General features: G+C 40.4%; 1 protein-coding gene across 4 annotated transcripts in view; it reads left to right on the top strand.

Annotated features, from left to right (window-relative positions):
• ATXN1 (ataxin 1) overlaps nucleotides 1-18,199 on the top strand; it is a 378,660-nt gene that overhangs the window by 87,631 nt on the left and 272,830 nt on the right. For all 4 annotated transcript variants that reach the window (XM_046639025.1, XM_046639026.1, XM_046639024.1 and 1 more), the window contains one exon: nucleotides 8,452-8,577. The gene's annotated coding sequence lies outside the window, so the exon portion shown is untranslated. The remainder of the gene's footprint in view (nucleotides 1-8,451; nucleotides 8,578-18,199) is intronic.

An 18,199-nucleotide genomic window follows, 5' to 3' on the forward strand; every position in this document is an offset into this window, starting at 1 on the left:
GCTTGGAGGAAAGGGAGAGCTGGACTAGTTCTGGAAGGACAGATGTCTTGAGCTGGGTGTTGGAAAATGATGATGACTAACCTAGAAAGGTATTCAATATGTTTTTAATGATTCTGGGCTGGCAGATGGAAAGCAGTTGAGGTGAGAGAAATAATGGGCAGAGGTGTATAGTGAGCTGAGGGAGCTAAGGGTTTAGAAAGCACTTAAAAAGGATAATACTACCTCTTTGCCTTACTTTGGTGCCTCAGACATGACCCGCATTTTCATTGCCTTGGTTTCATAAAGGTTGCTTTCAGAGGAATTAAGAGGGAATATGGGCTCAGGGTACCGTGGACTTTGTTTATAGAACATCATTGCCAGTGCTCCATTCTCATGACTTTTTAAGAATCCAAAGATTGGACTTCACAGCATCCAGCATATGTGGCTTTTGAGTGAGACTTCTCTTTTTCCACAGGATAACCAGTCTGCTTTAGGAGGCAAAAGAAATGTTCCTGCTCTGTACATTTATTAGAGTGGGCTCTGAACTGATTCATCGAGCGCCCACTCACTGTGAAACTAGAAAGTGAAGAGGTTATTTCATGATTTTTGGAATAACTGCCAGAGGAAGAATCTGGATTGCTCAAGTTCAGTAAACTGGTAATTGGAAATGAGATAACATAGTGAGGAGTGGAGAGAGAATCTTAGGTGTCAGACAGATAGAAGTTGAGTCCTGAATCTGTCACTTAGTTATTTAGCCCTTTGAGCATGTTATTTACCCCCAGCCATCTCCATTTCTTCGTCTGTTTAAAATAGGATAAGGAAAGTGTCTACCACCTAGGGTGGTTCGAAGGCTAAAAGGAGATAATGTCATTTGAGGGCTTAACACTCACATATTGGCTATTATTCCTGTTGCATGTGTACATTAACGCCTAAAGGTCACCAGTGTTGTTTAGTGATTCTCTTCACTTTTTAATAGATAATGGTTTATAACTATATACTTCGTTAACTGATTTCATGAAACAGGCTTTCTGAATCTCTTTCAGAGTACTTAAAAAGTTTATTGTCTCCGGTTAAACAGATCCTTACTAGATTATTTAAACTTGGGTTGGAAGAAAGTGTTTGCTTAAGAAGTCTAAAATGTGCACCTTTCACAGATTCTTACTTGGTAGAATCCAAGGAAACACATGTTTTCTTCCCAGCTAGCCCTTTCCTGCTGTCCCTTCATGGTGCATGTCGTGGCCGTCACCAGCCTGGGTGAACAGCCCTTGTTAGGTTGAACCCAGTGGTCCCTAGAGAGCTAGAGCTGGTTAGACTGGCAGAAGTCAGGGGTAAGAAGGAAACTCAGCTCTGTGCTTTTACTTCGGGGAGGGAGCTGTGGAGCTTAGAAGATCTGCTCATCAGCAGTTGTCACTTTGAGAACCCCCAAGACCTTTTTGGGCTGGCGAGGGTGGGCTCTGCTAGGTCAAAACCATTTTTATATTTGTACTAAAACATTTTTTACCTATTTTATTACCATTCTCTCACAAGTGTATGGTGGAGTCTTTCAGAGGCTACATGATGTATGGTGATGTTGTATACTGAACTATGTTGACATTCGGGAGGTCTGCATTACTCAGTGAACTAATGTTATTTTCCAGATGGCCAGTGCAAGGTGTTACAAAATCATGCATGGTAAAAGATCCCTCCAAAGGGCAAGATAAACCAATGGATTTTAATGTAAAAGACTAAAAAGAGTTCATTGATATGTTTCGGATTCCAGATTGCCACTATCCTTTAAGAAACTACCACTTGTCAAGTTTTGGGCTACCCTGAAAGAGGAATTTCCATGTTAACTGGAAACGCAGGCCAGATTTTCCCCTATACTTCAACCAAGGGACATGTCACAGCAAATTGAATTCAGAGGCACAGCTGAAAATTTAGCTGTTTTTATTAAACCAGACGTTAAAGAGATTTGCAAAAATTTAAATCAGTGTCACTCTTCTCATTAACTTTTTTGTTCTGAAACATAGTTATTTTTTCATAAAGATACGTTATTTTATGTAAATGCAATGGGTATATTATTTGTATTAAATGAATTAATACATAGTTTTAAATTCTCTGTTTTAATTTCTAATACAGTAAATATTCTTAAATGTAATCTATTTAATTAAAAGCTCTTTGGGGGGCTGGCCCCGTGGCCGAGTGGTTATGTCCGCGCGCTCCACTGCAGGCGGCCCAGTGTTTCGTTGGTTCGAATCCTGGGCGCGAACATGGCACTGCTCATCAAACCACGCTGAGGCAGCATCCCACATGGCACAACTAGAAGGACCCACAACGAATAATGTACAACTATGTACTGGGGGCCTTTGGGGAGAAAAAGGAAAAAAAATAAAATCTTTAAAAAAAAAAAAAAAAACTCTTTGCGGTCCTCAATACATTTTAGGAGTGTAAAGAGGACTTGAGACCAAAGAGTTGGAGAACCCATGGCCTAGTGTCTTGTTTCCTAGGGCGCATTCTGGTCAACGCATGTCTACCAGTTGCTTATTTCTTCTGGAAAAAGTGTTCTGTGGTCAAATATATTTTGGGCCAAGATGGATGCTTTCTCCCCTCTTAGAGCTTTACCCTACATATTAATACACCAAAGTCCCTCAAAAGTGTTCCTTGAATTTATTCCAACCTTTCAAAATTCTCCTTTTCTTTTTAGCATAATATCATGTTCCACAGCATCCCACTGAACACACAGGCTAATATATGATATATGTGCCCTCTCCCCGTTTTTCAAAAGTAAAAAGCAAGATTCATCAGGTACTTTCCTTCAAATCCCTACCTTATTTAGAGGAAGGCCCATGAAAGTTTACCAGCTAATCTGACTGACTCTGTTTTTACAAAGAAAGCTACTCATCCTTCATCATATTATCCTATTTTGCTTATAATCTTCCAAACTGTTTTTACATATATTTCCAAACTCATAGGTTTTTAAAACTCCGTTTTAGACATTTTTGTGTGTTAAGGAGTAGCATCCACTCCTTATGTCATAAGACAAACTAATCTCATCACCACACAAATTGTGCAAATTGCAGGGTAGGTCCCAGCAGCCTAACTGTGGAGCTATTACTACTGCTTGGTATTTTTAAATTGCAAAAAATACCTTTGGTGATGCATCATATGCCTTTATAAAACTCAGTCGCTTTTTGAAACAGAAAGATTTATAAATGGCAGTGTGGTTTTTGTTTTTTTTTTTATGATTCTTTGTTTCCAGTTCTTTGGTTTCCATTGGTTGTGGGCACGGTCCTAACAGTTAAAATAAAAGAAACGTATTCCACAGCGTGGATAAAGAACATGTCCCTGGCTGCCACTTGATGGGCATTCTCCTCCTAAAAAATAAGAAGGGTACAATAACCAGCAACAGCTCCTTGCCGACAACAGTGCCAATCTAAATTTGTATTAAGACAGAAGTGCAGAGATCGTTTCTTCCACTTTCGGTATTTCACGTGTCTGTGTCAGGGAAAGAATGGGAAAGTCTTAAATTGTTACTAATAATTAACAGGACGATAGTCATTGTATTTTATAGAGTTCAAGAGCTTTTATTTTTCGTATTTTGGTCTTGCCAGTCTCTACTTAAAAACTTAACATTGTCTGAATTCTGAGTGACTTTCTATTGCCAACTGAAAATTGATTTTCCCTCATTATTTAAAAAATTCAAGGAGAAATTACTGTGGCTATCTTACTCAGAATCTTGTTGTTTTTTCACTACTGGGTAGTTTTAGGGAGAAATCTTGACATGTGCAAAAAAGACCTTCAGTCTATGGGAATATATATTAGAGCATTTGCACACTGGGCTGGAAATTCTCTCATAGTTAAATCAGCCAGATTAACCAGACTGAAATTAAAGAACCAGACTGAGGTTACTCTTCAAACAGTAAGAGGCCACCATTCCATCTTCTTTGACAGTTGAGTATAGATTGTAGTGTATTTGGGATATCAAAAATAGAGGAACTGTAAGCTGTGTGGCAGGTTAAGAAGTTTGGTGAAGATGCACGTGGGCCATTGTTTCTATAAACTCTGTGATGTTAGTGCTTTCTGCAGTGGAAAGTCAAACTTCAGGTATGCACATCTGAAGTAGGAGAAAAGGTTATTCTAGAAGGGCAATGTCATGCGGTCATTAAGAGCCTAAGCTCTGAGTCAGATGACCTGAGTTTGAGTCTCACTTCCACCACATATGTATGGTGTTGGGCAAGTGATGTAACTTCTTTGTGACTCAGTTTCTCCAACTGTAAAAAGTCAGATGAAATTCCTAGAATAGTGCCTTGCACATCATAACTGTATTAGTTATTTATCGATGTGTAACAAATTACCCCAAACTTGGTAGCTTAAAACAGCAACTATTTATAATCTCATAGTTTCTGTGAGTAGGAATCAGGGCACATCTTTGATGAGTGTCTCTGGCCCAAGGCCTTTCATAAGACTGCAGTCAATCCATTAGCCTAGCCTGCAGTCTCATCAGAAGGATGGAGAGGAGCATGGTTGGGATCTGCTTCCAAGGCCACATGGGCGCCTCCACAGGATGGCCCCACAACCTGGCAGTCGGCTCCCCACAGAGTGAGTGAGCCAGGAGGGAAGGCAAGAGAGCACCCAAGATGGAAGCTACAGGCTTTTTATAACCTAGTCTTGGAAATGACATCCCGTTACCTTTTCTGCACTCTGCTAGAAGTGAGTTGCTAAATCTAGTCTACACTCAAGGGGAGAGGACTATACAAGGGCATGAATACAAAGGGGTGGGATCACTGGGGACCATCTTAGAGGCTGCCTATGACAGTAACTTGTGCTTTAACTGATATTTTACCCACATGTCCGTGAGTTCCAAAGTTATATGTCAAACTGTCTACTTGATATCACACTAGGAAGTCTAATAGGCATCTTGAACTTAACATGGAAATGTGGAGCTCCGTGACACCCGCTTCTCTCCCGGTCTTTTCCATTTTGGTGAATGGCAACTCCATGCTTAGAGATGATCAAGTCAAAAACTTGGAGGGATCTTTCTTAACTCTCTTCTTTCTCTTATACCACTTGTCAACTTGACCTTCAGAATATACCCAGAATCTCACCAGTTCTCACTACCTCCTCCCCCAGTGTCACCACCTTAGTCCATGTATGGGCTGTCTCGCTTGAATTTTTGCAGTAGCCTAACTGGGCTCTCTGTTTTCACCTTTGTCCCCTTATAGTCTATTCTTCACACAACAGACAGAATGATCCCTTAAAACGTAAGGCAGCTCATTATACTACTCCATTCAGACTTCTCGGGTGTCTTCCCATTTTACTTGGAGTGGAAAGCCAAAGTCTTTACAATGGCCTACACGGCCTTTCGTGATTAGAAAATTATTTTTCTGTATTTTATTGTATAAAATGATGCAAAGGTGTATAATAAATACTGTATGTATGTATGTCTGTGTAAACACATATTTATATGTTTCATTATTTAATTTATTTAGAATTTATTCCCTGGATGGTGTAAAACAGGAATCCGACTCTTTCTAAATGAAGAGCCAATTTTCCCAGCTCTGTTTATTGAATAGAACACCCATTCCCCACTGAAGTGATATTCCAGCATGAACCTCTTAGTCTCTTCCTATGCAGTGTGTCTATTGAATTTTAGAATAAAGATGTACCTAATAGATCATATAAGATACAGTGTTGTAGAGATTTTATTTGATGTGGTATACTCAAATACACATAAAAACAACAAATTATAATTGGGAATTAATTATGGAGAACACGCACTCATGTCCCCTTTATTTGATATATAAGGAACTAATTCTATTTAGGAGATTGTGACTTACATTTAAAAGATCCACTTAGCTGCAAAACTAAGAGTAAAAAAAAAACACTCATGACTTTTAGGTCCCTGTTTCTGACTTATGTTGACATAATATGCTTTGCTGCTGCTGCTTATAGCTGTTCAGAAAATTATCACAGAAATGCTTATCAAATTTTAAAACCCTTTAAGGCTATCCGGTGGAGTGAAATCCTTGTTTATATAGCTGACTTTCAGTGTTCAGACATGTCTGTGGATGCTCTAGGCCCCTGGTGTTCTTTTCTCCTTTCTGGACTTTTCATCTTATCTCTATTTATAATTTCAACTGGCGAACGAGAATGGGTAGGCAAAAGAAATTAAACTCAAGCCAGTGTGTTTTGTTGGTTATTAGCAGCGCTACTGAAAAGTTGGCTCAAGGAAGGAAGCATGCTGTAATTTTTGCTTAAAAGATGTGGAGAATTTTCAGTAGTTTTCTAGCTAATATTTGTCCCAGACTTGTTGCACTTGTGTGTAATGGAGCGTCGGCCATAAATCACAAAATAAATCGCTTCCAATTCCTTCACATCTACAGAGATAAGGATGGAAAGTCTTGTCACTTGCATAAGTCTTTTTTTCCCCCTCCTGTACAAATAGTATAAGCCTTGCTCCTCTGGACACCTGGCTTTGGCAGCCAGTGAAGGGCCTTGAGCTAATAATGGAGCCATTCTGCCTCTCCCAGATAATTTTGCTGTACTTGGTGACAAGAATATAATCTAGAAATGAATTTGTTTCTTTAGGGCAAAAACAAAACAGAAAAAGAGAAAGAATACTGTAAGAAGTATTGTACTTGTGGTAAACTTTTTGAACCAACACCAGATTACGTTACATTCAGTGACATTATTATATCCATTAAAAGTCAATGGGCATGAGTGATTAAACCCAGAGTCTAGTCAAGGCACAAATTAACTTGCTGTGTGACATTAAGAGGTCCATTAACCTCTCTGGACCAGCAGTTTCATTTGCAGGAGAATTTTGAACTAGATGACAAAGACTCTTCCTGTTCTAAAATACCAAGATACAAAGCTGGGAACAAATAAGAGAAATGCAGCAATTTATTTTTAGTAAAAGAAGATTGATACCAGCCAATAACTCCAATGAGCTAGCTTAAATCCTCTTCTCTCCAAATTCTGTTTTTACCAAAATGATAAGCTAAAGACAGTTTGTCATGCTTTGAACTTCCTGGCTTATGTTGATTTGTATCAATATGTTACTGTTGCATATTTGAGTGGGAGCTGAGTTACATTTCATGAAAACTGCACGGAAAACTAATAAAATCGTTACAACCCCACTTTCGGTGGGTATTGATAGCATCAAGAAAATAAAGAAGACTGCCATTTTCAGGCAGTCACTCTTCCAGCCAGACTGAAAATATAATGGCCTTAATTCAACTCAACTCGCTCGTTTAAACATTAACCAAGAGCAGCCCTCTCCTCCTCCTCAGAAGTTTTAAGTGCCTACGTGAATTTAACCACAGATACACACAACCCCCAAAAAGTCCTTTTAAAAAACGTTGAGTATTCTGTAAAGTAATAGCTTCAGAAGGCTTTCAAGGAATTGATTATTCACACAGCAACCTAGTGTGGCATAAAAGTATATCCTCTTTCTTACAACCGGGTCCTGTGGTGATGAGATCTTTGGTGATCGCCTCAAGACCTTCAGAGATTCAGAGTGTTTAGAGTTACGAGTAGGATGCAGTCACCCTAGTTAGAGAACTGGGTGACCCCCTTCCAATGAACTTTCAAAATAGATGAGGAAGAGCTCATAAAAGGATGAAAAAGGATGCAGACATGTTTTGAAGACCGTCTCCAGGCTCTCACATGGTTGTGTGTGGATTTGACTAAGCATCAGAAGCAGCTCGAACAACACCCTGTGACAAGTGAGCCTTATAAGCTCCCAAGGCAGAAGAGAACTTTTCAGATCGACCTTGTCACATGCCCTTCTAATGTGTAGGCTTCATCAGCTGCTCTGAGTGGGGGTAAAGAGGCATGCATATTTTAACCATTCATTTCATTTTCAGTGTGTAAAGTAAATGCTACTTTCCAACTTGGGTGGAGAAGGGATTTACCAAGATTTATCAAGAGTCAGAACGAAAACCCGTCAAATTACCTATTTGTAGTGCAAAATGGAACATTTCCTCTCTCACACTTTATCTTTTTTGTTCAATCCTAATAGCTCTTTATTTAAAAATATTAATATTAGCTCAGTCCATCTGAGTCTTTCATGGACAGAATCAGATGAATTTTAGCTTGAAACAAAATTTTCTCCATTTTCTGCCCTCGCTCCCTGCACAGGGATGTCCTTTAATTATTTAAACGTAATGAATCCTTCTTTACTTATTTCGATTAGTAACCTTGAAATTTTGCAAGCGGCGTTCCCACTGGTGGATATCATAATGTTCGAGATGCAGAAGCTACCCCAGCAGGTGCTTTGCTGTGTCTCTCTTCCTCTGCCCCCACCTCCAGTGTTGTAGGGCACCATGTGGAGATCAGTTGTGCGATAGCTTCGTTCTGGTAATTGACATGCTTGTTTGAGGTTATAAAATATACATCTGAAAAAGGCCAGGGATTTCCCCCTGAATATCGCCTAAGTGCTTGAAGTGGCATTTTCATTCTGACTTGCTGTTTTGTTTTGTTTTATTGCAGGATACTGGAGCAAAATGAAAGAGTTGATTTTGAGGCCTCAGAAGTAGTGCTGCTACAGGTCATGAACAAGAGAGAAAGAGTGGACTTCAGCCTGCACAAATGGTCTTGAAACACGGATGGTTTGGGGTAAGTCATCTGAAGGATTTGTCATTCGTTAGCTTTAAATTTCGTCAGTCGTCATTGATTTGGTGTCCCAGGACATCTTGTACAAGTGCATGGCTATTTCGCGACAACCCAAGCAACAGGATGTTTGAGAAAATGTCGTTCTAGGGATAGAGGGCCACGAGAGCAGCTAAGTTTACTTAGTGTGTTTGTTTCTGAAATTTGCAGAATAGTAAGATTGGAGTAGAATGCATTTGTGGTTAGAAAAGACCAAAAAAGGAAAAAAGGAAAATACCCAAAGAATTAAACACACAAACAACAAACAAATTCCATCTTCCAGATATTCCATTTTAGCTGAGAGCATAGGGGATTAATCATACAAGAGATAGTAGCTTCGATCTGATGGCAAGTTTGTTACCCTATCGTGAACTATTAGACTGGGCAAGGTGAGGCGAGTTCAACAATGTTTAGTACTCGAGTACCTTTTAACTAAACATGGTGCCCTGGAGGGCAGTCTTGGTGTGGGGGTGGAATTCAAATGCTCCAAACTATAAATAAATAATGAATAAATTCCAAACTGTACAGCAAAATAATGTGAACTTCCAAAGAAGTTTTATCAACCTACTTCGTTGTATTTCTTGGAAACAGAGTCCTCAAATGGAAGCCCCGTTCTGCCCTCCTATCTTGGTGACCTCGGACAACTTCTCCTCTCGAAATGAGTCACCCGTAAAAACTCGAGTACATGCCTCGATGATCCCCAAGGTCTCTTGCAAATTTAAAATTCCACACTTCACTCCAGTGAAATTAATTAAACAATGATGCCCTCTGATTCTTGCTGGCTGAATTTATGGTGTGCCCCTGGCACGTCATCCTTTGCAAGGGGTGCTCACTGGACCAGCCAGCGTGGAGGACGGGCCAGGCACCTAGGGGTCCCTTCTCCCTACTGAAACTGATCTTATGAACCAGCCCTTTGATCAAGTAGGCCTTGTGATGTCTGCTGTTAAGAATTTATTCCCTTCCAGCATTAAAGAAGACGTGGTACAGTGTTATATGAATATAATATTTGAGTAAACGAGATAGGCTTATTTTGAATTATTATCCTTTATTTTTCTGTCAGGGATCTAATGGTTTCCTTCTCTGTGTTTGCTGTCACTGTGTTCTGGGTTATCTGCCAGTCCTTTAATCCTGTGGAGCCCCAAACCTTGTTTTACGTTGAACAGAATTTATTATTTTTCTTTTTTACTAAACATCCCTTTTCTGAAGCAGAGCTGTGAATGACACTTTAAATAATTCTCAGATGTCACTCTTGTGAGCAGCTGGCTGTCTGCCTCAGAGTGGTGCATTATTTGGGTTTCATAACAGCGTTTTTTTCTCTTACAAATGTTAAATTATGAAGTGCAGGAAACCACATGAATGCGGCAGAATGAAAATGCAAACATAGTATATCTGGAAATGCCGGTTTTATGTTTCTCTTGGTGACAGTCTCCTCCCTGCAATCAACATGTAAAGCCTCTTTACCTGTTTGGTGACAGGCTTCTAGCTCATGTCTTCATCTTCATTTATGCTGTATGCTATGGCCACCTTGTCACACTGACTCAGGAGATTTGGTTAAAACAGTTGCATGGGGCTGTCTCTTTCTATCCAAGTCCTGCCTGACCTCTAAGCCCAGCTCACGTTCGCACAGTCTTTCCTGAATGTTCAGGACTTCACTGAGTGGTCCCTCTTGATGAACTCCTTAACATTTAGAGCCTATATCATAAAAAATCTATGACTATGCATTGCTTGTGGGTGTTTACTATCATCTCATCTGGGTTGCAAACTGCTTGAGAGCAGGAATCAGATCATAGCCCAGTATTTCTTAAAGGTACTCTAGCCCCAGGCCGTCCTGCATCAGAATCACCTGGACGTGTGTATGAAAGTTGCAGATTCAGCAACGCCCAGCTCGATGAGTCAGAATTTCTGGGGATGTTGAACCCAAGAAACTCACCAAGGGTAACTCTTTTGCCCACTGGAGTTTGAGTCTGCTTTTTCATCCTCCTCTTTCCTCCTCAAGTACTGCATGGGGTCTAGGTCTGAGCACATTGTACGCACCTAGCAAATATTTGCTGCTTGATCTCAGCACCATCAAACTATGAGGGTTGCGTTCACTCGTCAGTTGCCTAGCCTTTTCGGGATGTGAAGTCAGCATGTTCTCTGAACCCTTTAGAAACCGCGTTTTGTCTAAATGTGTAAAGTGTTTCCCTAGGTCAGAGGGAAACTCTCTTTTTATGTCTGTTTCTCTTCAACCACTGACTTGCGTGTCCCTAGTAGTGGCAGTGGCCCCTGACTGAGTCTGGAATAGCAGGAACATCAGCTGTGGGGAGCTGGACTAGAGCAACAGGATGCGAGAAAGATCTGAGGATGGGAGCAGAACTGTGGTAACCTAGAAGCTTATCCTTGGCCCCCAACGCTACACCTGCTGCCCTTGGCAGTTTATTTTGAATGGCATTTCTTTCAGCTGTTAGGGCTCACAGGTTGTCAATTTTGGCGGCAGGAGAGGGGTCCCATTGCTGAAAGGGATAAAGTTAAGCTGCAGTGGACACATCAAAGCACCCACAGTGGCAGCAGCAGATTGAGGATTTGAATCTGATGTTAACAGACGGTGGTGGTGACACTTGTCCCCTCCCTCCCTCCTCCGCTTGCTCCAGCAAGGGCAAGCCTGGCCTTGGAGGATCCAGAAGAGATTTTCAGGGGGCTGTTGCTTCTGGTGCAACTCCTGAATGCCCTTGCTGATGGATCCAGCCTTGGTAGAAGATCTGACAGTTAGTTCAAGTCGGAAACCAAACAGAAGAACTCATAGAAGCCAAGCCAGCCTTTCAGAGAGCAAGTGGGGTAATCAGGAAATTTATTAACTGTGAAGATAACCACTCCCAAATGCATTAAACCTTTCCTTTGCAACTTATTTTGACTCTTGCTTAGTCACGGTTTTACTTAGAGAAGTTGTGCCAATCCTGAATTAACTTTGTGTGAAAAGGCACATTCAAGCACAGTGACAGGAAAGCATCTTCTCCTGGGTCTCCACCTAATTTTGACTGTGGGAGGTTTGGAAAGCAGAAAAGTGTAACAGAGTGGATTGGCAACGGGCTTTTTCTCATATTCTCAGCTAAGGGAAGGGAAAAAAGCATGGTTCCCAAAGTAGTGTTAAGGGCAAAGGGGGCTTTTTAAGATGTACTTCATGGAGAACTGACTAGATTTTCTTCTGCGTAGCTTCTTCCAGTTGGGTGGGTGGGGCTGAGGGCTGCTTTTGTGACGCAAGAGGCCGGTGCAGGGGTTATCAGCTATGGAAAAGAAATGTACAGTTGTTGATGTGTCTTTGAGCCTTTCTTAAAGGCTTTAAGATGGAGGAATAACTAGGGACAAAATTAAAGAAATTATAAAGCACATGATTTTAGCAAAATGCAAGATGCTGGCATTGCCATTTTTGAGGTCTTTAGTAGTGCATGGAATATTTCCTTACAAGTAGCCATCCATCGTTGGTAAAGAGAAAAACTGGTTCTAGAAGAGCGTGTGTCTAGTTAGAAACTATGGTAGTCCCCCAGTATCTGTGGGGGATACATTGCAAGACCCCCAACGGATGCCTGAAACCACAGTACCAAACTGTATATATACTATGCTTTTTCTTATACATACGTATTTGAGGTGCGACAGCAAAACTAGCACAAATTTCTTTTCCTTCTTCACAATTTCGTGGATAGAAGGATCATTCTTACCATAAATCTTAACAACCTTAACATGTGATTATTTTTTCTTTCCTTTTTAAGTTGAGAACTTTCACCTTTTCACTTAAAGAAGGTTCTCTACACCTTCTCTTTGGCATATCTGAATTGCCAGCATCACTATTTTTGCACTTTGGGGCCATTATTAAGTAAAATAAGGGTCGCTTGAACAACAAGGGCTGCGATCCCGTGACCCTATCTGATGACCCAGAAGGCTACTAAGTGACTAGCAGGCAGGTCATGTATACAGTGTGGATGCGCTGGACAAAGGAATGATTCACGTCTTGGGTGGGCCAGAGCGAGAGGTGCAAGATTTCATCACTCTGTCGGAGTGGCATGCAATTTAAAATTTATGAATTGTTTATTAATGGAATTGTCCATTTAACAGGAAGTGGAAATTCAAACCGTGATTGACCTTGGGTAACTGAAACTGTGGAAAGCGAAACCATGGATAAGGGGGCACTATGTATGTCACTTGTATTGTTTACTGCGAGGTATCCTTGAGAATTGCAGGATTTCCAATGGTCACCTAAGTCTTAGGCACTGACTTGGAAGGCAGATAGAAATGAGAAGAGAGCCAGTCCAGTACCCTCCGTGAAGAGCATCATTGAAAGATCTTTAAATGCTTTCTATCTTAGAAGAGTTAGACACCCTTCCTGTTCCTAAGCCAGTGTCCTGTAAAGTGGTACCAAGCATGCCTTCTGTGAAATGTGTTATAACTCGCTCTTCTTGCTGATGCTATCATGTGCAAATAATTGCATCAGACCTTCAGAGAAACTGTGTGGTTTGGTGTAACTGTGAGTAAAACCACACGGGTTCAGGAAATGCACTGAATTGTCTTATAATAGGCAGCATCAAAACAGATGTTGATTTACTTGCAAGGTACCCTTCCTTGGTGACAATTTGAGAGCTTTCAAGGGGGAGGTGTTTGCTGTGCATCAAAAGAAATGAGAATTAAACTGCCACATTTGCACACTGTTAGAGGGAAAACTGAAAGAAACTCAGCAGAGTTCGTTACTGCACATGCTCTCCCTGAAGGCGCCTTCACCTCATGGCATCATTATCAACTTTGCTCTAATGACTAACGTTCCTCTCTCTTTCTCTTCGGGGTTTAAGATTATTGGCTTCTAACTCCCTCCTAGATGGCTCCAAGATGCCTTCAACTTGAGGCGTCACTTTGTACCTGTCACTATCCTGTCTCCCTTTATGGGTTCCTTGTCTAGAGAAACAGAATTGCCAACCAGCCAGTCGTTGATGCTGGACACCTTCTCCACTTCCTGTACTTCATCCCGTGACCACATGCTGTAGTTTTGCCTCTTAAATATTTGGCAGTCTACCCACTCTTCTTCGCTCCCTTGCCTTTGTTCTGTTTCAGGACGTTAGCATCACTTGCCTGGACTGCTGCAGCCATTTCCAAAAGAGTATTCCTGCCCTAAGTCTTTCCTTCCTATATTCCATTCATCCTCCTATTTTGAGAATCATCTTCCTAAAGAAAGGGTCTGATTGAATTATTCCCATCCCTGAAAACCCTTGATAGCTTGCAGAAATATGGAGTAGTGTTTGTAATACAATGTTAAGTATAAAATTCATACTTCAAACTTGTATATACACATTGATTACAAAGTAATGTCAACAAAGACTAGAAGGAAATAAGGCAAAAGTGAAGATTTGTAGTATTAGAGTTATTGTTACTTCTTTCTTGAAAAATAATATTCCTTTGGTATTTTTCAGAGTAATGAATGAATGTGATGGAGTGAAAGGAAAAATTTAAAGGATTCTGTTAGCTTTCCCTTCCCTACAAGATAAAATGTGAACTTTGCATGACCTTCAAGGCCTGCAGGAATTCATGATCAACTTACCATTTAACTCTCTTCTCCCATCCCACTCATCTCTTCATACAACACTTCTTTCCTTTCTAAACATACTGTGTATTTTAATAACCATGCCTTTCTTCATGCTAATTCTTTTGCATGAGATTGTTTCTCTAGCCAGTGAACTTCTCATTCTTGGAGTCTTAATGGAAATGTCTCCTCTTCCTGTGTTGGCACTGTACATTGCAATTCTTTGTTTATGAAGCGTGTCTGTAGATGGCTCCTGAGGGTGGAGGTTGGTTTATTTTAAAGCTTTTATTCAAAGTATTAAAGCCCTTTCCCCCACATAATATAGCTTAATAAATGTTTATGGAAGGTAAGAAGAAAGGAAAGAACTCGTTTAGAAAAACACAAGTAATCCTTCAGATAAGATTTAAAAATTTTCAGATAAGCTCAGTGCTGATTACCGTGTCGTAAAAATGGCAAAAAGTAGAAGTTTTTGGTTAAATGATTTTTATGAAGGTCGTTGGATTCAGCGTCACACCATTTTAACTAAACTACTAGAGTGACTCTGGTATTTGAAAATTCTAACTTCAGGTAGAGTGACTTCCGTTTCTCAGTAGCCATATTTGTGATGTTACTCGAAATTGCTTTTTTAACTGTTTTTACGTCATGAAAAATCATATCGGCCAAATCAGAAATCCAAAGAAATGACACATCCAATGCTGGTGACATAACATAAATGTGTGGTATTTTTTTCTTAAGGGAATTTAAAAAGCCAAGACTGGATAACATTAAAGGATTGATGTAACATTTTCAATTCTCAAAGGCTATTCTACTCCAGGAATATACTTGTTACTATTTTTTTCATTTCTAAGAATTCTGTTTGGTTGAAATAGCAAAGGAGAAAAAAGTATCTTGGCTTAAATAAAGTGAAAAGTCATCTCCAAAATTAATTTGGCATCCTCAAAAGTTCCTTTTCAAAGGGAGGAGTAGGATGGTTCTTTAATATCACATGTTAAAAATGCCACTAAAAAAATCATCATTTGCCCTTGTGAGTGAGCAATTCAGAATGAGGTTTTATGGAGATCAATGTGTGAGGCATGTTACATATCTTTTTAAACAATATTTTGACATCAGCAGAAGGTTGTCTAATATACTATATGTATTATTTTATAGTCCATATTATACATATAATATGTATTTTTTTCCTATTAATGTTGTAGTTGGAGTCAGTAAGATGGAAGAGGGACTTTCATATTCGAGATTTGCCTTTTTTTTTTTACATGGCATTGTTACCTAACCTTCAGTTTTCTAAATGCCTGTGAAATTGTGACGAAAGTTGAACCATCATTTGATTAACAAATTAAGAAATTGGTCAGTCAACAATGTGTATTGATTGATACTGACTTGGAAACATTCAATACCACATCACTTTTCAGCATTTCATCTATGTTGATCTGTGTCTATTTTGCATGGGGAAGAACCTTTCCTGAATGTCTTACTTTTCTGTCCTGAGTATTGCATTCGTTTAAAAGCCTGACCTGGCCTTTGGCTGTTTAGAAGATCCAACAAGAAATACACCATGGTTAAGGTGAATGAATGCAGACGCGCTGTTCACCTTTAGTTATTCTCTGGTGCGCTCTCCATGGGGCTGCAGCCTTTCCCAGTTACTGCTGCAGTTCATTCACCAGGAGGTACCGACTGTGGAACTGCTCTTTTGTGAGAGCCACTACTCAAAAGCATGCTAAATACCTCGTGACAAAAACTCGAGAAGGCAGTAGACTACTGCAGTTTTCATTAGAGCTTCAGGCACTTCCCCATGTAGCAGGTGCTTATCTTGAACTGCCCTCTGCAGACCGTGTGCATGGGTCTGTGTGGTGATATTGTGGCGGTAGCCTATGGAAGGCTGTCTAGTGTTGGTTAGCAGAGGAGAAGTGTCTGTAAGCAACAGTAGCCTCAGTCAGGAGGGCTGCGAAGGAGAAGACAATTCTTCGTGAGACTTGAAGGATCTAAATGCAGAACAGAAACCTTAATGGATCTCAGAGTTTTACAACCTAGCCCTGAGAAAACTGATTAGAGCTGTCATAGATTTTTTTTTTTTTGGTGAGGATGTTTGGCCCTGAGCTAACATCTGTTGCCAATCCTCCTCTTTTTGCTTGAGGAACATTGCCCCTGCGCTAACATCTGTGCCCATCTTCCCCTACTTTGTATGTGGGATGACTCCACAGCATGGCTTGATGAGTGATGCATAGGTCTGCACCCAGGATCTGAACCTGTGAACCCTGGGCCACTGAAGCAGAGCGTGTGAACTTAACCACTACACCACCGGGCCAGCCCCAAGATTTTTTTTCCCTAGTACATAATAAATTGCTATAATGCTGTTGGGAAACAATCTAATGTAGTGTTTAAGAGCATAGCTTCTTGAGGCAAACTTCCTGGGTTTGAATACAAATCTGCCACTTAATCGCTGTGTAGTGTTGAGCAAGTTACTTAACCTCTTTGGGTCTCAGTTGATCTACCCATGAAATAGGAAAGATAAAGCAGCCTCTATCAGAGTTGTAAAATCTAAATGAGTTAATGCACGTAAAGCTTTAAAAAATGTTAGCTGTTATTATCATGTCACTTTCATGGTATTCAGTTAGACAGTTACTCAGTTTGTAATAAAAATTTTCCAGCCTTGACTTTATTCTTAGTGCCTTCCTTTAAAGTGAATTTATGAATTTCTACTCAGCTAGGGAAGGTGAAATATGTGGGTGAACTCAATTAGGGAAGGTGAGAAAATGCTATGGGAACACAAAGGCTTGAGATACTTGGTCTGGTTAGGGAGTGGTGAGGACATGGAGGAGGCATTTTGAGCTAGCCATTGAAGGATGGCTAGGATCCCAAATGGCAGAGATGGGAGCAAGGTGTTCCAGATGGGAGGGTGAGTGAGCGAAGGTGAGGAGAAGGGAGAGGGAGGTACGTGGTTGAGGAACGTCGTGGACTGATTGAGTCCAGTGTAAGGTGTGTGGGATGGAATAATGAGGGATTGGGAGGAAAGAAGTTGATTTCATAATAATGATGATGATAATACTTAACGTGAACTATTAATTGAGTTGCTACCTTACACCAGATTCTGTGTTTGATGCTTTACGTGAATTGACTCTGATCATAACTCCCTGCAACATAGTTTTTACAGATGAAAACAATTGAATTAATCCCATACTGAGAGTCGGAATTTTTCTTAAGTGGTGGAGAGCCATTGAAGGTTTTGGAATAGGAGAGGGTCATGATCAGACTTAGCTGTGATTTACTTGTCTGCTCTGCTAGACTCTAAGTTCCTTGAAATTAAAGACACGTCTTAACACCCCCGTGTTCACCACAAAGAGGAGCACTGGACCTTCAGCGTGGTGGATGCTCCATAGATAGCAGAGGAGTCTATTTTAAAAGCTTCCTCAACAAAAGTTGAGAGACCCTTTGTGTACTTTTTCTGTTTACAGAGAAAACTAATTAATGAATCTAAGACTAGTTAATTAACAAATTCCTTTGTACCTCTACATGTGTCATCTCATCTGATCCTCAAAAAAAACTTAAATATAAGGAGTATGACTTTTATACATCAGATTATATGTTATTATAATGGATGAGGTTATTGGTGCTGAAGAATCTCGCACAGCTTGTAGGAATAAAGCTAGGATTTAAACCCTGGCCTCCCTGACGCCCAGCCTCTACTCTGCCATCACCTCCGTCTGTCGAACCACTTCTGATTTCCAATCTCTACTAGGATTACTTCTTCCACTGGGTTGAGGCCACTTTGCTAGCCCTCTTTTGTCTTCAGGGAAACTAAAGCCCCACAAAGACCTGATCTGCTCTGTAGACATTGATGGGACAGAAATTATTTTCAGCCATCCTCAGGACCAGCATCCTTGTAAATGACACTCCTGGCAGGTGGCCATTTCTAGGAGCCCATCAAATTAGCCACCTGTAAGAGCCTGCCATCCTGTGTTGGTTGGGCATGCAGAGTGAACTTGCTTTTCACAGTAAAAGAGAGTTGGGGGTGAGTACATTGCAAGAACCCAAGATATCTAAGGTAAGCAC

Source organism: Equus quagga, chromosome 15 (assembly GCF_021613505.1).
Source record: "Equus quagga isolate Etosha38 chromosome 15, UCLA_HA_Equagga_1.0, whole genome shotgun sequence".
Classification (NCBI taxonomy): domain Eukaryota; kingdom Metazoa; phylum Chordata; class Mammalia; order Perissodactyla; family Equidae; genus Equus; species Equus quagga.